This window comes from Vulpes lagopus, chromosome X (assembly GCF_018345385.1).
Source record: "Vulpes lagopus strain Blue_001 chromosome X, ASM1834538v1, whole genome shotgun sequence".
NCBI classification, from domain to species: Eukaryota; Metazoa; Chordata; class Mammalia; order Carnivora; family Canidae; genus Vulpes; species Vulpes lagopus.
The window spans coordinates 15,211,597-15,238,512 of NC_054848.1; the positions used below are offsets into that span (position 1 = coordinate 15,211,597).

General features: G+C 42.8%; 1 pseudogene; it reads left to right on the forward strand.

Moving 5' to 3' along the window:
• Positions 1–19,953: 19,953 nt before the first annotated feature.
• On the forward strand, positions 19,954–20,414 carry LOC121482436 (annotated as a pseudogene).
• The last annotated feature ends 6,502 nt before the right edge of the window (positions 20,415–26,916 follow it).

Sequence of the window (26,916 nt, forward strand, 5' to 3'; positions counted from 1 at the left end):
AGATCAAGGTGCCAGCAGATTCGGTGTCTGGTGAGAGCCCACTTCCTGGTACATAGATGGCTGTCTTCTCACTGTGCCCTCATACGGCAGAAGTAAGGGAGCTCTCTGGGGTCTATTTTATAAGGGCGCTAATCCCATTCACGAGGGTTCCCACCCTCATGACCTAATCACCTCCCATGGCCCCACCTCCTAATACCATCACTTTGAGAGTTGGGTTTCATTGTATTAATTGGGGGAGAGGGGCAGAGGTGGGGACACATTCAGTCCATAGCAGAGACAGGAGCTTGTAATGTCATCTCCATTTTCACAGTATACAAGTGGGCACAATTTACAGAGAAGTATTCAATCTACAAATAACCTATTGAGTCACAAATAGATAAATAGCAAATTTATAGTAGTAACTATAAGTGGTAGATTGAATCTCCAGAGGTGACTACCACAAACACACATTTCCAAGGGTAAATCCTTCTCTGTATGTTCTGTATATAGTGCCCAGAAACCAGGAGTGCCTTAATATAGGTTTCTTACGTTTGGTAGATCATTAACTTCTTAGGCAGTGCCTGGCATGTGGTAGTCTCTCAATAAATAACCTGCTGAACAATCTAGAAGAAGCATAATACCCCTGTGTGCTAGTTATCCATTGCTGTGCAGCCAGTTACCCTAAAAGTTAGCATCTTAAAATAATGAACATTTATTATCTCACAGTTCCTGTGAGTAAAGAATCGGGAAACAGTTTGGCTGATGGTTCTGGCTCACAATCTCTCACAAGGCTACACTTGAGGTGTCAACTGGGACAACAGGCATCTGAGACTTGATGAGGCCAGAGGAGCCCCTTCTAAAAATACTCACAAGGCAGTTGGCCAGAGACTTTAGTTCATTGTCATGCAGGCCTCACCATAGGGCTGCTTACACCTGGCAGCCCCAGAGCAGATGATGATGATGGTGGTGGTGATGGTGATGGTGATGATGATGGTGAATGAGTGAGGGAGGCCTCACTGCCTTTTATGACCAAGTCTCAAGTTGTCATCGCTTGTGCACTATTCTGTTCATTAGAAGCAAGTCACTGCTAAGTCCAGCCACCACTCCAGGGGAAACGAGTACACAATATCTGGGGATCCCTGGGGACCATCCTGGAGGCAACCTGCCATACCTTGTGAATTGTTGGGTTTTTTTTTTACTTTTTTTTTTTTTTTACCTTGTGAATTGTTAACCGACTGTGCAAATAGCAGCCTCCAAATGCTCCCACAAATGTGTTCTTTGCTGGGAAGGTAGTTATAAATTATTTATCAGCCTTTCCCTCATAGTTTTGCAAACATGGTAACACTATTACCTCTTTGCTCCTCAAATGCAAAGGGCACTCCAGTGGGTAAATGGACAGTAATGACAACTACCTCTGCACCACAAAGATTCCAGGTAGGCGCCAATGAATTGCTTTGAGGCAGTTCTTGTTTGTGTCTTCGAGGTGGTCCCTTGACTAGAATGAAAGGTTTGTATTTCTCAAGCCTTTCTCTATCAACCTGGGAAAACTAGATACCAATCTCAGCATTAAAAAAAAGTATTGACTTGAGTAGTCCATTTTATGTAAACCTTTGTTCTAGGATGACCTGTGAAGACAGGCAAAGTGTTGCTACAGTCCGGAATTTTTAGGTGAAAGTGGTCAGTGTTTACCAAAGAACAAAATGTAGATTGGCTTCAGGGAAGGAAAATATTTTTTTTTCTTGGTTTCAAAGCACACACACTTTCTCTTTCATAAAAGAAAATTACAGCAAAAAAAGTTAAATGTTTTGCTTGCCAGTGAATCTGCTAAATAGAGATTTTGGCTGGTTTTGCCGGAGGCAAAAGTGGTCCCCTGTGAAGATTTTCTAGTTGGCAAGCCTATATGGTCATCTGATGGGTTAGTGAAATGGGTCCTTTGTCTGTTTTTATTTTTATTATTTTTTAAAAGATTTATTTATTTTGAGAGGGAGAGTACCTGCGTGAACACTTGCAAGCAAGCAGGGGGAGGGGCAGAGGGTGACTCTCCAGCAGACTCCCCACTGAGCATGGAGCCTGACGTGGGACACCAGGGGTTTGATCTAATGACCCTGAGATCATGACCCCAGGCAAAATCAAGAGTGCCATGCTCAACGGACTAAGCCACCCAGGTGCCCCTCCTTTGTCTATTTCTAGCCCATTATTTCTGCAGCCTCAGCCAGTGTCTGCTCTGCTTCATTCTGTGGGATGAGTCTCCTCGTGCCAATTCCAGATAAAGCCTCGGAATAAACAATCAAATATTCCGGGGGAGCCCACATGGAAAAGTGGGAGAAACAATTGTTCCTTTACAGGACAGTTGAATAAAACTATCCCAATAGAGAAATGAAATTTGTCCACTTGCTACCAAACAAAGACACCTGAAGGGAAATTTTCCCAATGATGCTGTGAGTGTGAAGGCTTTCACACAGCCTTTCCCCGAAAACAGTTTTGTGCAGTGGCTGCCAAACCTGGTCCAGATGTTTAACATCAGTCTTCCGAGACGGCATCTCTGCCTAGGCTGGCAGAAACGCAAGTTTGCTCTAGCTGAATTTCCCCAAAACTCTGTACATCCAAGACCAAATGCAATCTTCCTCCTTAGACTTCTGTACCACCTTGGCAAACTCTGCGTGGCCGGTAACCTTAGCCATTAAAAATGCTTTTAAATCATTTCTGTGTAATAATAGATTAAGATTTGTCCTTTGAAGTCTGCGTCTACTTGGCATTTCAGGTATCACTTAACAAACACACTCGGCTTTTGTGCTCATATGTTGGGCCATGTGGCCACGGGACCTATTGAGTTTTTACTTCAAGGCTGGATGAGTGGATGCGGAGCCAGTCTATCCACATCAATACTTCCTTGGAGAATGGTGCTTTTATCAGGTAGCATTTTCTCTCTTTCTTAACCAGTTCTCTTCTCTAGCAAAAGTTTCAGTAACCGTTTATGTTGCCTTGACCGGTGCGTCTCAAACCTTACTATGGATATGGATCATAGAAAGTCTTGCTCAAAGTGCATATTCTGATCCACTTAGGTCTGGGGTGGGGCCCGAGAGTCTACATTTCTTTTTTTTTTTTAAATAAATTAATTTTTATTGGTGTTCAATTTACCAACATACAGAATAACACCCAGTGCTCATCCAGTCAAGTGTCCCCCTCAGTGCCCGTCACCCATTCACCCCCACCCCCCGCCCTCCTCCCCTTCCACCACCCCTAGTTCATTTCCCAGAGTTAGGAGTCTTTATGTTTTGTCTCCCTTCCTGATATTTCCCACACATTTCTTCTCCCTTCCTTTATATTCCCTTTCACTATTATTTATATTCCCCAAATGAATGAGAACATACACTGTTTGTCCTTCTCCGATTGACTTACTTCACTCAGCATAAAACCCTCCAGTTCCATCCACGTTGAAGCAAATGGTGGGTATTTGTCGTTTCTAATGGCTGAGGAATATTCCATTGTATACACAAACCATTTCTAACGCGTGTCCAGGTTATGCCAATGTTGCTGATTCCAGTCCTACTTTGAATCTCCAGGACCTACAACTACATTAATTGGGATTAGAGGCAAAATTGGCTTTGCTCTAGTGGAAGGCCAGTTACTCCTCTTAAGCAAGCAGCTCAGAGGGTTGAGACACAACAGCTTCTCACCTGAAGAATCCTTCTCTCCTGCTGTCTCTCTCTCTTATGAGGCAAACTCTTGAATATCCCTCTGGCTAAATCCGTTTGAATAACGAAAAATACTGTTTGAGCAACGTTAGATCAATAAACACATTCCCTGTTTCTAATGACTGGAATAAGTAATGGAAATTGGATGGACATTTTTAGCAATTGTTTTTTCTCTTTAAAATGTCAGCACATTAGCTGTGGTTTATTTACTTTGTTTGAAGTGACCTCCAGTGCTGCTCAGGAAACACTCTACAAGCTGCTTTAAGAGAATTAATCATATTGAATTAGTGATTGGTTTTTAAAAGCCTTTCAAATGGCAATACATTCCCAAGGACTTTTCAGGGTCACTTCATAGCTTCTCTCTCTCATTCTCTGTCTCTATCAATCTCTCTCATAAACTGGTCCATGTTTTCTACAGTCTCTAGAAATCTTCCCAAACTTGTTGATTAATATTTATAATCAGAAGTAGTGAGGTAGAGGAACTTCATTTCTTTTATTTTTTTTTTTTAAGATTTTATACACTTGAGAGGGAAAGAGCGCGCATGCGCATGAGCAGGAGGGGAGGGGCAGAGGCAAAAGGAGAAGCAGCCTCCCTCCTGAGCAGAGAGCCTGATGTGGGGCTCAATCCCAAGTCCCTGGGATCATGACCTGAGCCAAAGGCAGACGCTTAACTGACTGAGCCACCCAGGCGCCGCAGAAACCCCATTTCTTTAAGGATGCTCCATCCAGTTCCAAGCACACTGGCTAAGAGAGACGGAGTAGGGCATCAGCGGGTGGAGGACTGGCAGGCTAGAGGAGAATCCCCTCTGCTACTCACTGGAGAGCTTCAGGCAATTCCAAAGGACTGGCCTCAGTTTGACACCCACTCTTTAGTTTCCTATACTCCCTTTTAGGTCTTTCTCGTCACCTGAGGAATGTGGGGTCTACAGAGAGGGGAAAAAATGATTTCCACTGGATCTCTCTCTTGGATTATATTTATTTCTCAGGATCTTGTAGACCCAAGACAGAAAGAATACAATTTCACAATTTTTATCTAAGTTACTCCAATGTCTTGGCAGGTAGGTTGTGAACATTTTGGTTTTTTTTAACACTCTAATAAGGGAGATCTGTAGGTGACTTTCTTTGTTTTGTTTAAGTAGGCTCCACTCAGCATGGAGCTCAATGTGGGGCTAGAACTCACAACCTTGAGATCAACCTGGCCTGAAGAATCAGATGCTTAATGGACTGAGCCATCCAGGCACCCCTGACTTTCTTTGAATTGTAATTTCACAGTTCATCATTTCCCTTACTTTTATTAAAAAGAAAAAAAGTAGTAGCTCCCTTTCTGCTACTTTACCTTAGAGAAACTTTAGATACTACATCACCTGGCTCCAGAGCCTAGCATTGCTTCATCCCTAACTATCTGACCTTGACTTAAGATCACTAAAGTCACGTAGCCTCAGTTTCCTCACCTGAAAAATGGGCATAATAAAATACCTTCTTTATAGGGAGTCTAAAGAAATGTTACCTGGCACAATAAAAGGTACTCAATAAAAGTTACCTATTGTTTTAGTACCGTTCAGCTCAATGAACTGCAAAATGTCCAACATGGATCGTTAAACATAACCTGCTACTAGGTTCTTTCCATGTGATTCTAAAACCAACTGACCATTATCTGCATGAAGTCAGTCCTGTGGTTTGGTGGTGTGACAGGATAGTATGTAGGCCTACAACATCAGAAGATAACAGATGTGTTGTTTTTACCCACCCTCTAGTCCATGAGGGCTTGAGTGAGAACAGAAGTGATGAAAATACTGTGCAAAGCTGAATGTCCCACACTGAAAACACACACAATGATAATTGCCGTAAACTACACTAATACACTACAACCCTGGATTTTATTTTTAGTTTCTGGTTTTCTAAACCCTATTTGCTACAGGTCAACCAATGTTCAAGTGTACATAATGCCACTGCCCTGAATTTGGTGCTGTGAAAATTTAAAAGCTGATGTAAGACAAGGCTTCTGCTCTCAAAGATTTGACTATCTACACCAGAGATCAAGCATCTGTGGCTCACTATAAGGACAATAGAGGAGAGGTACTCCAGTAGATTCAGAGAACCACAGGGGTTTTCGAAATGCTGTCATAATAATTAAATATCACCTGAGGCATCCCTATGTAGAATTTGGCTTCACATCTTAAAGAATTCTGGTTCATTCTCACAATGACCAAAAAAAGTTTGTGTCTGTGTTATATATCTGTGTGTGTGTGTGTGTGTGTGTGTGCATGCGCGCGTGCGCGAGCAAATTGCTGTCCTAGTCCGGGTCTAAAACCACTATTTTTCTTTCTTTTCCCATTTATTCAGCGAACAATGATCAAGAGCATGTTACATGTGTTAGGAGTTGTACCCTATTTATTCCAGTCACAATTGTACACACGAGTCCAGAGTCCTTCAGACAGTAGCTTTACCAAAATGAATAAATTAGGGTAAAAATCCTTCATTCTTTTGATTCAGTGAAGTATCTGTGTAGGCCAATTTCATGGTGCAGAATTTGTTTTAGAAACAGGCAATGGGGTGCCTGGGTGGCTCAGTCAGTTAAGTGCCTGGCTTGTGATTTTGGTCGAGGTCATTTTCTCAGGGTCCTGAGATTGAGCCACACTTTGGGCTCTGCGCTCAGCAGGGGGGTCTGCTTGAGATTCTCTCTCCCATGCACTCTCTCTCTCTCTCTTTCTCTCTCAAATAAATAAATCAATCAAAGAGAAAGAAGAAGAAGAAGAAGAAGAAGAAAAAGAAGAAGAAGGCATCAAGATGCTGGAGAAGAAATCTGAGGTTGTTATGCAGAGATGTGTACCAAAACCAGAAATGATTCTCAACCCCTTTTACCATAAAAGCAGTATGTGCTGCCTGTCTGAATGTTCCAGTATCATTTTATTGGTACTCACTGTATTTTCAGAGTATTAATTGCTACCCAAAGAAAGCAGAATCAAGTTACAATCAGATCCTAACTTCAGGAGCGCTGTAATAATATCCCAATTTGCTGGATGCCGCAGGTAAAATCCGCGGTAGCCGAATAGATGGGGCTGTTTTATGTTCAGCTAGAGCACACTCAACCTTTGACAGGAGATCTGTTTGGTTAAACACTTGACCTCTCTGAAAACTGCTAGAGGATACATTGAGGCAAATAGTTTAGGAAAGTTCAGAAGAGCAGTAAGTGCTTAACGAACATATTTGATCCCTTGACATTTTAGCCCCCATTGGTCAGGGACGATCTTTTTGCCCTTGAAATCACCTTGGAGATAACATGATTTTTCCCTTGCTACTCAAAAAATAGCTTTACTTGTCATAAAATGAAGTGAAAAACCTCCTAGCCCAAGTGCATTAAAGGCTTACATGCATGAGCCTTATCATGATCTTTCCTACTGTAGTTCTGAAATTAGTCCCGAAATTTCACTGAAGATGCTGAAAATGTCCCTTTTGCATATCCTTTCTAGATTGTTCCCTCTTTGAGCAATGGTTACTGGAGTCTTTGAGAATGACTTATGTGTGCTAATTGGATTAAAGGTGAGATAATGGAAGAGATATTTTTTCAATATCCCAGTAACATTCTTAATCTAAGAAACAGATGTTCCCACACCTTTTTGCATCTTTGTGTTCAGTGATTACAATAAGAAGCTTTCAGAATCTTCCAAATGGTTCAGATTCATTTTCCACACAGTTGGAAGTGGGAAGCCACCAATATGAGGACCTTGAAACTTAAATGTAATAACTAGGAGGTAGAAGAAGGTAGAGAGGGAATAAAGGACTCCATCGAGTTGTTCCTAGTTGTTCCTAGTTTCTATATTTCTTTTGGTGCTCAAAGTCATCCTTCCGTTTCATTCATTTATTAAAGCAGTTAATGCTTTTTATGATCTCATGCACACAGAGAAAAATATTAAAATGCATTTACCAAGTGGAAAATGAAAGAATTCTGGCTTAAGTGGTCATATTACCTTCATTATAGATAATTCTTGCACTCAAAACAATATAAAAAGGCAGTTTATCATCTATCCATTAGGAAAAAAAAGTGCTAAATTTAACACACAGATAAAACCTTCTTTCATGATAATTTTGTCTTAACTTGCTTTTCTTTCACCCAGCAATGTTTCTATAAGTCTTGTAGGCCATTGGTATTTGAGAAAATGGCGCGGGGGTGGGGGTATGATTCTTTTATCATCAAAATACAGGTCATAATGAAAAAATATAATTTCTTATGATCAGGTTGTATTTCTCTAATTTTTATTTATTTTTTATTTTGCAATATTTTTTATTTGTTCATTGATGAGAGATGCACAGAGAGAGGCAGAGACATAGGCAGAGGGAGAAGCAGGCTCCCTATGGGGATCCCAGTGCAAGATTCAATTCCAGGACCCCTTGATCATGCCCTGAGCTGAAGGCAGACGCTCAACCACTGAGCCACCCAGGCACCCCTGTATTTTTTTAAAGCCACAAAAAATCTTATTACAGTAGCACCCTGGTTGAAAGTGTTAACAAACTTAGTTTTCTTTTTTTTTTTTAAGAGTTTATTTATTCACGAGAGACACAGAGAGGCAGAGACACAGGCAGAGGGAGAAGCAGGCTCCCTGCGAGGAGCCTGATGTGGGACTCGATCCCAGGACCCCGGGATCATGACCTGAGCCAAAGGCAGACGCTCAACCACTGAGCCACCCAGGGGCCCACAAACTTAGTTTTCAAAAAGTTTAGTAATAATAATAATAATGGGAAAAATCCTTTGGCTGCATTTATCTGTAAGAGTGACTAATCTGGCATTAGAAAAGGTCACATTTTCCATAACTGATACTTGCGATCGAAGAATGTGCAGGACATCTGTCTACATTTGATGTTATACAAAAGCCTTGGCATGCATAGAGATGGAGGTTCTTGGGTCCTGCACCCAGAGATTCTGATTCATCAAGTCTGGGGGTTTACCTGGGAATCTGCTCTTTTAACAAACAGCCCTGGGTGATTCTGAGGTTGGTGGTCCAGGAATCACTCCTGGAGAATGGCAGTCTTGTAGCTTGTCTGAGATTACAATGGTCCAACTCTGCCCTGCCCCCCACCCTCTGCTAACACAGCTCTTACTAAATATCCTCTAATAAAGATCTTCGGGAGGATGACTTTCCTACAGCTTCAGTATCTTAAAACATATTCTGAATTATCCTCAATTATGACAATTATGTTTGGTTAAATACCTTTGAGTTATTCTCTAAAATCCTCCTGCAATTAGTGAATACACAAGGGCATATCTGGTAACTCTATTTATTAACCACATTATATATTTGGCCAGAACGTCTAGCTAGATAAGACTGGTGGCGCTGCGTATTCACCCAGTTTTGAAAACCAAATGAAATGTTAGAATTCAAACAAAGGGCTCGTAGCCTATCACCATTATATATCAGAAAAGTGATTGTATCACTTAGAGAAAATACTCAGAGATGGTGCCTGTATATTACAGAGATGTTAAAAGGGTACAAAGGGTTGAGTTGAGACAAAGACCTGGCTATTTTGACAACTGATACTGATAGTATAGTCTGTTTTGCTGAATTTCATCATTTATTCCTTCTATTTATCTTCCTAAATCAATTTAGATGTGTTGACTCAAGTGATGTTTGAAAAGGCTTCTGGTGAATTCTGGACTGCCTTTGAATAGTTCATCCCTCATCACAAACACCTGGAGGCAGGAAGGCATCAGGAATTGCCTGCACCAGAGAATGACTTTTCTTCCCCAGAGTGAATGCTGACCCACTCTGCAAAGGAGGCCAGACAAGCTCTCACAAATAAGGTACAAGACAGAGTTCCTATGGGAACCAACCATTTACTTCCTTTCCCCTCTTCCTTTCCTCTGTTGGCACCCTGCAGAAAAGAAAGGAAGTGTAGTAGAATGTATTATTGGTTCCACAATTCTTCCTTTTATTCCCTTCACTGTGCTATACTTCACTAGGTAGATTATGCTTCTCTGTCCCATGGATTTTGAATTGGCCGTATGACTTACTCTGGCTAAGGGCAAGTGGTCAGAGGTGATGATGAATGAGTTCTGATCCAAGATGCTAAAAGGCACTGCAACTTTCTGCCAGACTTTTCTTGTACTTTTGTCATCTACCCTGAGAAGAGTGTGCCCCAGGAAGCTGCTGATTTCAGAATGAGACACACGTGGAGCAGGCCTCTATCTGATTCATAGCCTTAAGCAGAGCTGCCATAACTGACCCATAGAGACATGACTGGGAACAGTAAGTGTTGCTTTAGTAAGCCACTAAGATTGGGGTGGGAGGTTGTCTGTTATGCAGCAGCATCATAGCATTAGCTGACTAATACAGGTAACTGCCAGTTACTCAGGACTCACTCCTTGTCAAGCACCATTTACACTAACTCCTTTAATCTACAAAATTTCTGGGGCACCTGGGTGGCTCAGTGGTTGAGCATCTGCCTTTGGCTTGGGTAATGATCCTGGGGTCCTGGGATCGAGTCCTGCACCAGGCTCCCTATAGGGAGCCTGCTTCTCCCTCTGCCTGTGTCTCTGCCTCTCTCTGTATCTTAAATAAATAAATAAATAAATAAAATCTTCTTAAAAATCTACAAAATTTTGAGGTCTATTGATGTTTCCATCTTTCATGAAACATCTGCCTAGGGACACCTGGGTGGCTCAGGGTGTGATCCTGGAGTTCCTGGATCGAGTCCCACATCGGGCTCCCTGCATGGAGTCTGCTTCTCCCTTTGCCTATGTCTCTGCCTCCCTCTCTGTGTGTCTCTCATGAATAAATAAATAAAATATTAAAAAAAAGAAAGAAAGAAACATCTGCCCAGAGAGGGCAAGGACCCACAGCTAAGAAGTGACTGGGCCAGAAATTCAAATTCACATGTTCCCCTATCCAAATCCAGTGATTATTCCATGGCTGTTTCCTACCTTCCAGCAGTTTACACCACAGGTGGTAGCAATACCAGCAATATAAGTAACAATTTTGCTCTTTTATGAAGGGCTTTACAGTTTGATGCATTTTCATGTACTTTTCTTCATCAATAAGAAAATGTCCAGTTACAAATTGAGGTAGTTCTGATTAGCTCTTCTCAAGATTGAATCATAGCCCATGAGATTCAAATAGAAAGTATTGTGCTTTAGAAACCACAGGAAGGCTTAAAATAGACTGGAATATTCTGAGGTTATAGGTATGAGAGAAAACGTACCAGATAAAAACCAGTTGAGCCAGTGTTTGGAGCCTTTCTTGACCAAAGCAGACAGACTCTATAGAAACTACTCAGGACCTCTCCTCTGACCACATTCAGAAGGCATCACCAGTATTGTCACTGTTGATGCTTAGAAGGGACAATATTTTCCAACTCTGGCTGCACATTACAATCACTTGGGGGCTTAAGAAAAACAAACATCTGGGCACTGCTGCCAAACAAACTCAATAAGAATTTCTGTATTCTGTACATCTGTATGTGTTTAAAGTTCTCCAGGTGATTCTAATATACAGCCAGAGTCATATGCCACTATACTAGAAGAGGGGACACAGAAAGTGTATTTGCTGACATTTAACATTAAAAACCAATTCCAGGGGCACCTGGGTGGCGCAGTCGATTAAGCACCCTACTCTTGGTTTCAGATCAAGTTTTCATCTCAGGGTCATGGGATCGAGCCCCACATCCGGCTCCTCACTCAGCATGGAGTCTGCTTGTCCCTCTCTCTGCCCCTCCCACTCTCTCTCTCTCTCTCTCTCAAATAAATAAATAAATAAATAAATCTTTAAGAAAAAAACTCCAGTCAGTGGCCCGCACCTGGAGATTGGAGTGAGGTTCAGCTTTGTGTGTCTTTGAACTTCCCACACAGTGGCTCCCCTACTATTGTTCTTTATCGTCTCTTCTTCCTTTACTGAATCCAGACTTAGCTGCCGACATCCATATCTTTTTTTTAAAGATTATTTATTTATTTATTCATGATAGACATAGGGAGAGAGAGAGAGAGAGAGAGAGAGAGAGAGAGAGAGAGAGAGGCGCAGAGACACAGGCAGAGGGAGAAGCAGGCTCCATGCAGGGAGCCCGACGCGGGACTCGATCCTGGGGCTCCAGGATCACACCCTGGGCTGAAGGCGGCGCTAAACCGCTGAGCCACCCAGGGATCCCCCCGACATCCATATCTATGTCAGTTTCTACAAGAGTGTTTGCCAAGGGCTAGAATCTAAAAATCTGTAAGAGTTGGTAAGAAATTTGCTACAACTGAGATCAGCTAACTTAATGGGAGAGGTGTCACGAGCTTCACTAGCCATCCAGGTGTCCCCATTTATCCCCAAATCATGGACTCCTGCACATCACTAGCCATCCCCCCAACCAATCCCTGGGACTTCATAGGACCAGTGTCTCTTCAAGAAAGTATTTGCCCACATTCTCGTGAGCCATCTTTGTTGCCAAGTACCTAGTTCCTGACAGTTGCCACGTAGGCACCTGTTTCTCTTCCGTGAACTGTCATTCTGCATTAGTAGCCACTCCAGCCCCTGCAAGGCCATTGCCATATGGCAGAGTAGGGGAGGAGGAGCATGACCTCTTCTCGGGCTCAGCATGTCAGAAGGTCCCTGATGAATGGAGTCCCTTCAGCTTTAGGCCCTGACCCCTTTATTTCTAAGGTCTCAGAACTTTCATCAGATCAGGCACAAGGCAGATACCAGGCCAAGGATCTGTGCCCTTACCCTTCCTCTTTTTGTACCCAGGTGAAAGGCACCTCAAATCAGCTCAAGTAAGACTAGGATGACAGGTTCCTCAGCCTGGTGGATCTGCTGACACAGACTCCTGATTTGGGACTCAGCAGGGACACCTTGTTTCACAAGGACCCTTCATGCCCTCTCTGTAGCTCCTCAGTAAATCCAGTCCAAGGTAATGATGGGCGTTGGAAGCCACAACTCTATTGTCCTAAGGTCATTGAAAGTTGGTGATCGGTCTCATATCCAACTTGAGAGCACCAAACCGCTAGGCTGAGGTGGCAAACAATGTTCCCAGGCAATAGCTCAGAAGGGAGTAGAGGACTTTTAATAATACTTGAGTATCCAGACTCATCTACAGGGAGATCTTTGAACTTCTTCCTACCATAGAAGCTATGTTGGAACCCAGCCTTGGTCCCACTAAGTCCTTGTGGGAAAGAAACACTTCAGGTGGGTAATGGTGAGTCTGTGATGGAGAGAAAGGGACATGAATGGGAGAGGTGATGGGGAGGGTAAAGGGGAAATAAATCTGATTCTGAAAACAGCTTGAGATTTAAAATGCAACTGGAAATCAGACCTGGAGGCAAATTCACTCAATGATTGATGAGTGAATTCAGGAATGAAATAAACCAAGTTCCTTTTAATATGATTTCCCCCAGAGAATAATCAACAAAACTCTAAAAAAGGCTCCAAAGCTATCTCATATTTAATTATCCCTAATTCTGTGCCCTACACAGAGGAAGAGAAGGAAAACAGAGGTTCTGACTTCATGGCTTCTATTTATCCAGTGAAGTGGCCAGATTCATGGCCTGGGACAAGGAGGGGAACCATTGTCTTGTCTGATACAGAGATGAATTTTGTGGCTGTTTTGATTATAATTTTTGATCTGGTTTCAAAAGTTCTTCCCTATGGAACTTACTTGAAAGAACTTGGCCCAAGGCATTTGAAGTGATGAAAGTTTTTTATAGGCGTGCTTCTTAAGCAAACAAAAGTTAGTGCTTTCCCTGGCAAAGCATTGCCTGTGTGACAGTGGATGAGGTCTTTCTCTCTCAAAGGCTGAAGTGGGATAAATGGGGCATTGTGGATTGGGCTATCCCTCTCAGATATATAGGAGTGGCTGGCTGAGTCCGCGGGTGTGCAGGAGTGGTGAGACCTCTTAGAGTCCTTTTCATCGAACCCTTCCCAGAAGGGATTGTCCTTCAGCAGAATGTCCCATGGAGTGGTTTCTCACCCTAGATTTCAATTTCCTCATTCTTGAAGGTTTCTACAGAGGAAATCCATTTCCTGCTTTCACTTGCTCTCCACACCCCCTTAAATGGGTGATCCAGAAGATGCAGAGGCCGGAGAGCCAAGGACACTTTGTTCTGATGCCTCCTACAAACTGCACCTTCATGTAATACTCATCAGTCACTCTGCCTTTGAACTCCTGTCTGGAGGCAAGCATGAGCTCACTGAACCCATCTCATATGCCTGAGTGAGCTGATCATTTTCTCTTATTGTTATTAACTCATCAGGTTGATGTTTGTGATAAGAAGTGGAAAAGGATGGAAGATCCAGAGATATCAGAGAGTTCCTCTTTGATCTCCTGGAATGACTTTTTAAAAAAAAATATGCATTGTTTATTTGAAAATATTGATCTCAGTCTCCTAACTCTAGATACTATTTGACCACACATAGTGCCCTTTTGAACTGGTAATTAATATATAGTATCCATAGAGAAAAATTTAAATTCCAGCCTTATTATTGAATAAGTTTGTTACCTTGAGCACCTTACTTAACTTTTATGTGCCATTTGTAAAATGGGGACAAGAAATCGTCTACCTCGGGGGCACCTGGGTGGCTCAATGGTTGAGCATCTGCCTTTGGCTCAGGTTGTGATCCCAGGGTCCTGGAATCCATTCCTGCATCAGGTTACTGCAGGGAGCCTGCTTCTCCCTCGGCCTATGTCTCTGCTTCTCTCTGTGTGTCTCTCATGAATAAATAAAATCTTTAAAAAAAATGGAAGGATAAATGTTAACGTGACATCCTTCGTACCCCAAACTGCTAAGAGCTAGGAATATTTTAATTATTCTAGAAAACAGTATGCTTCCCAATCTTCTTGAATAAGATAATGCAGGTTGTATTTTGTTGGACTACATCCGTAATATTAGGGTGTTCTGTGAAAGGAAGATTCAATAGTCAAAATAGTTTGAGAAACCCTGGATTTAATAATGTCAAACCGATTTCTTTACTGGAAAACTTCTCCTGTCCCTGAACGTACTAATGGGGTAGTGAATCCCTGCATCAGTCAAGATGAGCTAGGTTATACTGCAATAAAAACAGACTCCCAAATCTCGATGGCTTAGGTCAACAAAAGTTTATTCCTCGCTACCTCTGCTACACATCATCTTCATTTGGGGACCTAGACTGAAGAAATAGACTCTATTTTTTGTTTTTGTCTGCTTGTGGTAAATACTCCAAGGTTGATACATTTACCTACTTGGTAAGGTCCACGAGAGCAGGGATCTTCAATAAGTATTTGTGGGTCAGTTGGGTGAATGAATGAATGGATGGATGGATGATGGATGAGTGGATGGACAATGGATAAACAGATAGACGGAACAGTGGGTGACAAGGGACTTCCCTCTTCATGGCTCAGGATCTCTGTAAATGGAGTGGAAAGAGTGTGGACCAGGAGTCAGGTTCTCCAGACCTGATCTAGTTTGAGGCAACCGCTCCTTGTGACCTTGGTCAAGGAGAATCATTTACATTTGAAGTGGGCTTTAGAGTTTGCAGTGTGCCTTAACTGTATTTTTTCCTTAGATCTTGAAAATAACTGCAGGATGAGTAAGCCTTAGCTTTGTTTTACAGAGAAGGAAACTGAGGTTCAAAAAAATTAGGTGGCTGCACCTGAGTGACACACACAATGACAGAGAAACATCATATGAGGGAATATGTCCCCCAGGCTGTATGACCCTCTTCAGTCTGTTTTTTTTTTAAGAATTAAAATTTTTTTAATTTTTAATTTAATTTTTATTTTATTAATTTTATTAATTTAAATTTTTAATTTCTTTTTTAATAATTTTTTAAAATTTATTCATGAGAGAGAGAGAGGCAAAGACACAGGCAGAGGGAGAAGCAGGCTCCATGCAGGGAGCCTGATGTGAGACTTGATCCCGGGATTCCCGGATTCTGGGATTCCGGGATCAGGCCCCGAGCCGAAGGCAGACGCTTAACCGCTGAGCCACCGAGGCGTCCCCCTCTTTGTTTCTAAATTTTGAGCAAATGGGGATCCCTGGATGGCTCAGTGGTTTAGCTCTTGCCTTTGGCCCAGGGTGTGATCCTGGAGACCCGGGATCGAATCCCACTTCATGAATTAGTAAATAAAATTTTTTAAAAAATAAAATAAATTCCGAGTGAAGGAAGACACTCTTATACCAGGAGAGTGTTTTAGGAAAGCAACTTCCACGGTGATTTTACAAAATAGTGTCAAACACTTCAGTGCTAACTCATTGATGCTAATTAAATGAATTCCCAGGAAATATGTATAATATTGCTGAGCTCAAATGACTTTTACAAGACGGGAAATGAATGTATTTTGTCTCAACCATATTCCAGATGCACTCTCTACAACGTAATGTCTGTTTCAAATGATAGGTTCTCTTTCTGTCAAATTCATTGTCTTTGAAAGCTAGAACAATGGACTGTCAACTGCCAGAGAAGAGCCAGGCAGTCGGTAAACACATGGGGTTTAGTTTTATTCCATAATTTACTCATATGGAATTTGATTGATGCTTTTAAAATGCCTTTGATGATGACTGAGAGAATGGTGGTATTTGAGAACCTTCTAGGGGCTCTGCCCTGAGACTGAGGAGGGTGTGGGGGAAACTTGTGGCTGTCTACAGGGGTACACAGAAGTCAAAGCAGCAGCCACCAGGGTCCGAGTGCCGCCCTCGCCTTGAAATACTGGACTGGGAAATCAGATGTGCTGGAGGTTTTGAGTTGTCAAAACTTTCTGTAAACCAATGTAATCAAGACCCAAAGCTCCCCCATTTCAAAGGCCTATGAAGAGGGTTAATTATGGTCTAGAAAATTCTGCATGAAGAGTACTCAAAACATTTGAGAGTTTGGCAGTGGATGATTTCTTCCCTTCACTCTTGCCAGGTTAAGTTTTGGACTCAAGGTATATGAATTTGGGATGTGCAGACTTTTAAAATTCTGCTGTGAAAGATATAGTCCCTACCTGCTGGGAATTTATTCTCCATTAAGCAAGCAAACAACTCACTTATGTAGAAAGTCAAAAGCAGATGAAACATATAAATGAGTATAAAGAAAATGGAGCTATGCTGGGACCCAATATTTTCAGCTCTGGCTGCTAGCTGACAAGCCAGGGGCTCTAAGAGAATTTGGTTAGTGTCACCCCGGGAGGACTTCCTTTGGGAACACATTTGGAGACGACAGTCCAGAGGGCTCCGTAGGTGTCTGATAAGTGTTGTCACACTAGGTCCTGTGCTGTGAAGGGCCCTGACTGTGGCTTAATGTTCTACAATTGTCACATTGACATTCTTAATAATTTTATCTTTGGATTTGTGTTTTGTAAGTAAAGACCTGTGGGACAGTGGAGCACTTGGGGTGCCAGCGTTTGGAGCCTGACTCACCTTGAGTCTGCCTCCTGTCACCTCCCCACCTTCCCCAATGGGTTCTTGATCAATCCCCGTCAGTATCCAGGTAGCATTGGGGGGAGGGGGTGGAATGGTGTGGGTAGAGTGGGATAGGGGACTGGTGCCCAGGAAGGAGACCCATGTTCTACCTGGTGCAGGTGCAGGAATGTCAGGGTAGGGGTCAGAGTTGGACATGTGCCCCTCATGGAGTCTCAGGTGATGTGTGGCAGGAGCCAACCCAACCCTGAGCTTGCAACACTGTGGTGGGTTCAGCAGACAATCTGGTAGGTATGGAAGTTGCGATCCCTTGGGGGTCTGTCACAGGCTCTAGGAAGGGGTACTGACTTCCTGGCTGGGGCTGGGACACTGCACGTGGGCCCAGGGGCTGATGGGAGGGGGCACCTGGCAGCCAGCAGAGCCCATGCACCCCATCACAGAATGGGATCTCCAGGTGCCTATGAGAGTTTAGTGTGACATGAGATAGAAACTAAACACACACACACACACACACACACACACACACACACACAGAGAGCACTAGAGAGCAGAGGACACATTTTATGTTTCAGGACCTAAATGGTACTTTTTTCCTGCTTTTTGAATAAGGGCCCTGCATTTTTATTTTGCCCTAGGCCTAGCAAATTATATAGCTGGCCCTAGACTACAGAATATGTTTTCAATAGTTACAATAAAAAGAGAGGGAGCCACATCCATCATCTTGCCACAGGCTGGCCCGGAGAATGATGCAATGTCCGCTGGTCTACAAATACATTAAACATATAAGGAGCCCCCCTCAACCCCCTTATATACTTTGCTCCCATTGGCTGTGGACTCACACTGTGCTGCTTGCTATAAGACATGGGAGCAAGGATTTTTTTTAAGATTTATTTACTTATTTGAGAGAGAGCAAGCAGGAGGAGAGGTAGAGGGAGAGAGAGAGAAAGAGAGAGAGAAGCAGATTATCTGCTGAGCCCGACATGGGGCTCGATCCCAGGACCCCGAGATCATGACCTGAACTGAAATCAAGAGTTAGACGCCTAACCACCTAACCGACTGAGCCACCCAGGCACCCCAGGAGCTAATATTTTTAGTTTACTTGCTGCTGGTCCTGATCCTGACACTTAAAGATCAAATTCTCATCATTTTGCATTTAGCCAATTTGGGCTGTCTCCAGCTCCCTCTTGTCTTCCTGCCTTCAGGCACTTGTGCCTTGCTTGCCTTCCAAGCCAGCTGAAATACACTTGCTAAGATTCAGGCACAGGCAAAAAGTCCTCATTTTAAATGGTTTTGCTCCAGAGATGGGTGACAGCAGGACAGAGATGTTCATGAGACTTCTCTGCATTGCCATGGTGGAGTAGTATTTGGTGGAGGGGAAAGGGAGGAAAAGCAACACATTTGTAAAGTACTACAGAGTTACTACCGTTCTCCTCTTTCAAGTGTAGACATGGAAGCCTGGTAATTAATCTAACAACTAACCCAAAGACTCACTTCAGTGGACGAGCCTGAGTAGAACCTGATGATGTCAGACAGTGGGAAGAAAAAAAATAGACTTTCTGCTTTGAGATAGTTAGAGGCATTTCCCATTCTAAATCAAAAAACAAAACAAACTGAAAAACTCCCCATGAACTTCAGTTTCAGGATTCATAAGTAGCTCAGGAAAGAATGGTTGGGTTATCTCAGCTGTGCTGAACATTTTCTTCGGCTACTCCCATCAGCGTTTGAGCTCATCAATTTTGGAAGCCGTCCTACTATGTCTCATTAGGCTGTTTGAAACTATTGATGTCAGAAAAATAGCACTCTTATTTTTTCATTGCTAATTAATGGATTAAAAGTCCACTCTAACCGTGTTAGAATCTATAGCCCAGGAAGAAGATGGTCCTGGCCTGGTGCCCAGCTGCATCTGACACCACCCAGTGCTGCCAATGCCTGGCCATCAGTGTACATTATGAGGGATACAACCAAAAGCCACTGATAATACATCTGGAGTGGTTGCTAAATTTAGAGGCATCCATTAGTGGACTCTTGTTTTTAACGAAATGGAAGTTTGTTATTTAGAAAAATTTGTTTTGAATTATTAATCTGTGTAGAAATAAGAAATACTTGGGTTTTTAAGCCAGATCAGCTTAGGTTCACAAAGTCATTCTGCCTATTTTAAGATGAGGGAAGGCCATCTGTTTGTCGGGAAGAGAAGTGAATAGCTCTTGAGTACCTTGTAAAGTAGCAAATGATGGACCATTTTAAGTGGGTTGGTTTAGTTAAGTCTACAGTCAGTTCAATGTTTTAACTATTTATAGACTTTGCCCATAATGTAAAATGAGCATCAACTGTAGTTGTGGCGGCAGATGGTTGTGCATTGCCCTTGCTCAGTACCTTAATTCTAACAGTGATAGCTTCTACTTACTCAGTGCTTGTTATGACCTAGGAATCACATCGAATGCTTTCAATATGCTATTTTGTGCTCCCAACCATCTTATGAGCTAAATAGCATTATCTCCATTTTACAGACCAGGAAACTACCATTTAACGGGGTTAAGTAACCTTCCCAGGATCTAAGAGCCATTTAAGGAACAGAGACTTGGCTTTATCATGTTTGCAGACTCCTAAATCTAGGCTCTGGGGTTTGGAAAAAAAAAAGGGGGAAAAAGACCTAGAAAAATCACTGAGTTCTAAAATCTCAAGTGATAAAACTTAGATAATTTTTATAACACCAGTCCTTCTGCTGTATTGGCAAACGTGTCAGAATCCACCTTGTTCCAGAGGAGGGACATACACGCGCACACATATGCACACACATGCACGACAGCCCTTGGCCATTCACACCAGGGCAGTCAGCAGACACTCCTATTCTGGGATACTTTGTGCTCAGAGCCAAGTAGAAAGATAAGCCAACTGGAGAAGTACACAGAGCACCAATCTATAAGGACGATAATATTCGCAATGGAAATTAGAAACATGGTATCCACTGCCATCCGTGGGGCCATCATCCTGGCCAAGCTATCCATCTTCCCCGTGCGGTGAGGCTACTGGGGGAACAAGATCAGCAAGCCCCACACTGTCCCATGCAAGGTGACCGGCCGCTGTGGTTCTGTGCTGGTGCATCTCATCCCTGCCCCCAGAGGCACTGGCATTGTCTCAGCCCCTGTGCCCAAGAAACTACTGATGATGGCTGGTATTGACGACTGCTACACTTCGGCCAGGGGCTGCACTGCCACCCTAGGGAACTTTGCCAAGGCTACTTTTGATGCGATCTCCAAGACCTGCAGCTATCTCACCTCTGATTTCTGGAAAGAGACTGTGTTCACCAAATTTCCCTATCAGGAATTCACTGACCATCTTGTAAAGACCCACACCAGAGTTTCTGTGCAGAGGACCCAGCTCCAGCTGTGGTTACCACATAGTTTTATATAACAAAAATAAAAGTGAACTAAAGCTTTAAAAAAACTCAGATCTCCACATGTGACTGCTTTCATAACCATCAAAATATACATTGGTCCCATTCCAGCCAAGTAGGCAATGGAAACGAAAAAATGATCTTGGTGCCAGCCCTGCTCCCCAACTGAAAAATTGTTGTGTTAACATTGAAAAAATATCATTTGAAGTACACAAAATTCTTGGTCTGCCTTGAGGTCCAGCATGTCTTGGTCCAGACCTGCTTGTGCTATGGATGATAGACCCCACTTCTGACACCAAATTATTGGAGCCTCAAGCACTATGCGTAGTCTTCCATTGCAACCACACTGTCTTCTTGCTCTCTCGTGTGAGGGCCAATGCATAAAGTCCAGTGCTTGTCTCTGCATCTGAGGAGTCATATATCTTAACTGAGGTAGGATCTAGTTCCCATATTTATAAATTCTCACATTTAAATGGCCATATTATTTCAATTTTATTCTCTTGCATGAAAATTTCTTGTTTGAAAAATTATTTATTTATTTATTTATTTATTCACTTATTCATTTATTCATGAAAGAGGCAGAGACATAGGCAGAGGGAGCCTGATGTGGAACTCCATCCCAGGACCCCGGGATCATGACCTGAGCCAAAGGCAGATGGTCAACCACTGAGCCACCCAGGTGCCCCTTGCATGAAAATTTCTATTGCAAAGCTGTATGTTCTCTTCTTTTCTTTCATTGAACTCTATTTTGTCAATATTCTTTGCTTTGGGTCAGACTTACTTTGAAAAATATACAACAAAGAACATTTTTGGAAGGAACTTCAGTAGTCAATTGTAAACATTGGAACTTTAAAAGACACTGTGTTTTCTTTGTTCCCTGATGATTATATACAAGTTCTAGGCCTGATCAATCTAGAAAATTCTTATTCTTAAGAGAAATGTCTATGCTGGCAAGATACACTCTGCTTCATCACAGGTGGAATATGTGCAAAGTGTGCCCAAAAAGGTAACACTATAGGTGGGTTGCTCAATGAAAAACTAATTGGCTTCTCTCGCAACATGTTTTACTAGGACATTGGAACATTATTTTATTGGGTTGTATTTGGGTATTCCTTTCCTATTCCCAAAGTATGACTTCTGAGAGAATATGAGGATATTAACTTAACTCATGGTCACTGCTTTGAGACATCAGAAGGAAGGTAAAATTTTGAAATCAAGGAATGTGTTTTTGGAAGATCAGCTGGAACCTGCTTCTTTTCTTCCTCCAAGGAAGAAAATTTTGAAAGGGTATTAACATGTTATGGGGCCAGGAGCCCTGTAGTCTTTGCTGGAAACAAAATTTGAGTCTTTTTAAAAGACAGGATTATAAAAGAGAAATGAACATGACAAATATTCCAGCTATCAATTGCTGTGTAACAAATTACTCCCAAATTTAGGGTGTTAACACAACCATTTCATTTTGCTCACCACTTTATGAGGAATTCAGGGAAGGCTCAATGAGATCTCTCATACGATTATGTTCAGATGTCTGTGTGCTCACAGTTATCAGAATCTCAGCTGGGCTGGACATCCACCATGGCTTGTTCACAAGTCTGGCAGTCAATCATGACTGCCAGCTGGGAGTGCAACTGCAGATCTACTGGAGTGCCTACATCTGGCCTCGCCATGTGGTCTGGGCTTCTCACAGCATGGTGGCTGGGTCCCAAGAGGAAGCTATCTGGTGAGAGGTATTCAGAGAGAACTTAGGAGAGGCTTTAAGGCTTCTTCTGACAAGGACTTGGAAATCTTACATCATTTCTGACTCGTTCTCTTGCTTCCAAGTAAGGTCAGCCCAGATTCAAGATGGCGGAAGGGGAGAATTAGACCCCACCAATTTATGGGAGGATAGTCAAAGAATTTGTGGCTATCCTTTTTTTAAAAAGCTTTTATTTATTTATTTATTTATTTATTTATTTATTTATTTGAGAGAGAGAGTGAGGGGATGGGGGAGGAGGAGGAGCAGAGGGAGAGAAACAAGCAGACTCTGTGCTGAGTATGGAGCCAGACACAGGGCTTGATCCCACAATACTGAGATCATGACCTGAGCTGAGCTGAAACCAAGAGTCAGAAGCTCGACTGACTGAGCCACCCAGGCACCCCTGTGGCTATCTTTTAAAACTTCCCTAACAACCGATTCTCAGCCTTTTGGCTAAGATCAAGTGAAAATTTCCCCAACAAGGTTAGCACTGGACACATGAATGAATGAATGGATGAATGATACCCACCTAAGCATACCTAGAAGAAATGCTCTCTAAAATTCTTCTTTTTATAAAAAAATTTGCATTTATTCTGAAATATTTTATTTTATTTTTATTTTTTTAAAGATTTTATTTATTTATTCAAGACACAGAGAGAGAGAGAGAGAGAGAGAGAGGCAGAGACACAGGCAAAGGGAGAAACAGGCCCCATGCAGGGAGCCCGACGTGGGACTCGATCCCAGGTCTCCAGGATCATACCCCGGGCTGAAGGCAGTGCTAAACTGCTGAGCCATCGGGGCTGCCCTATTCTGAAATATTTTAGGTCCAAAATTAAGACAGTGGTTTTGTCTTGTGAAAGGGTCTACTTACACTAACTTCTCTGCATAAGGTAAGAGGAAGGAAAGAAGAGGAATAGAATGAGAGGCAGAGCTGTCATCTACCCACCTGGCAGGTATTCACCTTCCCAAATGTCTCCCCCTTCTTCTATTTCCATGCCTGAAGTCCCTCCAGTAAGGGCTTTTTCTTCTATTGAGTCTTGAAGAGCTTCTACCTATAGAAATAAACTATTGTGGTACAGATACCACTTAGAGAAGAATATCCTAGTTTTTTAAAAAATATCTCATCCCTTGGAGATTAGATTGGGAGTGCAGATGAAGAGGAAATACTGGGTGGGGGGGTGGAGGTTACTAAAGATATCAGAGCTTTTCTTACTCTGATGACTGAGAACAAGAGCCTCCATACCCTGGAAGGGGGATATAGGACAGGCTAGAAGCAAGAGGAGAAAAATAAATGGCAAGGTGAAAAGATTCTAAAGGTTAACTTCACTGGCCCAGGAAGAGGAGTAGACAGGTTGTTAGTAGAGTTAACTTGACCTACCAGGGACTCCTAACAAAGGGAAGGGGGAAGGAAATATGGAGGAGCTCTTATGTACCAGCATACATTCACATGTCAACCATGACAACAACCCTTTACAAAGATAGTATCACTATAGAGTCACCTGGGTTGCTCAGCAGTTGAGCATCTGCCTTCGGCTCAGGGCATGATTCTGGTCCAGGGATCGGAGGAGTCCTGCATCAGGCTCCCCGCAGGGAGCCTGCTTCTCCCTCTGCCTATCTCTCTGCCTCTCTCTGTGTGTCCCTCATGAAAAAATAAATAAATAAAATCTTTTAAAAAAATAGTATCACTATGTCCACCTCACAAAAGAGGAGGGCAGAGCCACAATGTATCAGGAGTTGGGGTCCCTGAAGAGTCCATAGGAGGTGGCTCAAGCAGAGCACTCCTTGTAGATTGTGATCAGTGTGAGAGAAATCCAGTGAGTATTCAAGGCTTACTTATTACAAAACCGTTGCTACCTTTAACTAACACCGCCTCACCACCAGTCACATAGACAACATATTTCTATCGGTAATAATTCTTTAGGGGTGGAGGGAGACATGGAGAGGAGGACAGGTGTGGAAGAATGACTTAGGAAGAGTGTATGTATAGTTTTAAAGTCCCCCATGGTCTAATCCTTCCTTTGCCCTGTTCCCTGGGTAACATGTTGTCCTGGGGCTACAAACCATTGCATTTAAGGTTTGGGGGTTTTGTTTGTTTGTTTGTTTGTTTGTTTGTTTGTTTGTTTTGAGAGGGGAGGAGGGATAGAGGGAAAAGGAAAGAAAGAATTTTAAGCTGGTTCCGTGTCCAATGTGGAGCCGGGCAAGGAGCTTCACCTCATGACCTTGAGATCACGACCTGAGCTGAAATTAGGAGTCAGATGCTGAACCGACTGAGCCACCCGGTTGCCCTGCATTCAAGGTTTTAAGGTAGGAATGCCACATGACTAGAGGTGTGCAGTTAGGACAAGTCTGGCAGTGATATGTGGGACGTGTCAGGTGGCATGGGGGGTGGGGTGGAGCGGTGGGCGGGAGCCAGGTGACAAGTAAGGATTATCCTGAAATTATTCCAGTGCCGGAGCTGCAGGCCACTCTGACGAACCAGCTGTGGGAAGCCTATAAAGAGGTGCCAGAAAGGTGCAGGAAAGATCAGACATAGAAACACACAGGAGGCCACAGACAGACTGGGTCTGGGGCCTGAGGAAAGAGAGAGGAGCTTTTGAACTTTGGGGACTGGGAAAATGTGTGATAAGCAGATTACCGCAAGAGTCAGTCTTGCTCAATAGATTGGTGATGTCATATACATAAATGATTTTGGACAAAGATTTTATAAATCATTTGGCTAAAAGGCAGCAGTCAGCCTCTGCCACAGTTAAAGGGATTTCTTTCTTTTTTTTCTTTTTTTTAATATTTTAGTTATTCATGAGAGATACAGAGACAGAGAGGCAGAGACATAGGAAGAGGGAGAAGCAGGCTCCCTGCAGGGAGCCCGATGTGGGACTCGATCCTAAGACCCCAGGATCACAACTCGAGCCAAAGGCAGAAGCTCAACCACTGAGCCACCCAGGCGGCCCTGAAGGGATTTCTTTAATCCTTTCTACTGAAGAGCTAGCTGACAAACTGCTCTCTTCCCTCTAGGGCGTCCCAGTGGACAGGACTCAAGATGAGCCACAAGGGCCTCATCGGATCCCAGAGAGACACTCCTAGATCCTTGACTTGACCAGTGTGGATTTCAAGCTCTTCCATAGCAGCAGCCCCTCCATAGTCGGTCGCTGGCGCAGTAGGCCAGCCGTTCTCTGGTGCTCCAGATGCCCCGGGCTCTAGCCCTCACCTTTGCTCCCTTAGATGCGACGTGGGCCCCCTTTCTCCACATCTCTGCAGGAAACACTTTCCAAAGCTCCCAAGAGGCCCTCCAGAAGTCTCTCAAGGACCAGGCTAAAAGTGAAGGAGGGTGTGATTCTTCCATCCCCAAAGCACAAGTAACAGTTGTCTTCTTCACAAAGGCCCTTCCTCTCCACACCCTGACCTCTTTTGATAACCTTGTTCTGGCTGAGGGTCCCAGAGCTGCAGGAGCAGAACCTGGAAGCGTCCCCTAGAGCTCCTGTCTGTGGGGTTTTGCCTCTGGCTCACTTTCATATCTGACAACACTGTACTGACAGCTGAAACTGAGGGGGAAACGTTCCATCCCAGCCAACTGCTTGCTAGCTAGACAATAATGAATTTTTAAGAATCATAATTAGTGCATTAAAAAAAATCTCAGCCATCATTTTACCAAGTCTAATGATTTGTGTGTGTTGTGATTTTTGTTTTTTTGTTTTGTTTTGTTTTTCTTGTTTGTTTGTTTTACCAAGTCCAAGGGTATGTATGTATGTATGTATGTATTTATTTATTTATTTTCCAATGGTATTTAAAGATGCTGGCTTCTTCAACTAAGTCCTGTGAATATGCTGAGAATCAGTGTAATTTTTCTCTGATCCTTGGCAATTTTTTAGGCAGAGATCACTTTTCATCAGGTAACTGATACAATTTCCAAGCCATCTCCAGGATGCATAGGGCCAAGTACAATAAAATACATTTTTGCATTTCTTACTCCACCCCAATTAATCCAAATGGAGAAGAAATCCTTTGGGAAACAATTTCTGAGGAACAAAAGCAATTTTTAGTGGCACTGAATCAACTCCAGTGCCAATACTATTTAGTGTAAACTCTTTTACCAGTGGAATGTTTAATATAAACTGTGGTTATGTTCATAAAAGTCATGCTTAAACAGATATTTTAATTATAGAGGGAAGAATGTTTGGTATTCCTTTCTTAGTGGTTTTTACATAGTCCACTTTTTATGTATCTATGTATTTTAAAAGATTGTAATTTTTAAAAGATTTTATTTATTTATTCATGAGAGACACACAGAGAGAGGCAGAGACATAGACAAAGGGAGAAGCGGGATCCTTATAGGGAGCTTAATACAGGACTCGATTCTGGGAACCAGGGATCACGACCTGAGCTGAAGGCAGACCTCAACCGCTGAACCACCTAGGTGCTCCTATTTTTTTTTTTTTAAAGATTTAATTAGGGACGCCTGGGTGACTCAGTGGTTTAGCACCTGCCTTCGGCCCAGGGCATGATCCTGGAGTCCCGTGTCAGGCTCCCTGCATGGAGCCTGCTTCTGTCTGTATCTCTGCCTCTCTCTCTCTCTGGGTCTCTCATGAATAAATAAATAAAATCTTTTTAAAAATACAAAATAATAACAAAATAAAGGTTCAATTAATATATTTGTTAGAGACACAGAGAGAGAGAGAGAGCAGGGGAGGAGCAGAGGGAGATGGATAAGCAGACTCTGTGCTGAGCATGGAGCCCAATGGTGGGCTTCGAGATGGTGACCTGAGCCAAAATCAAGAGT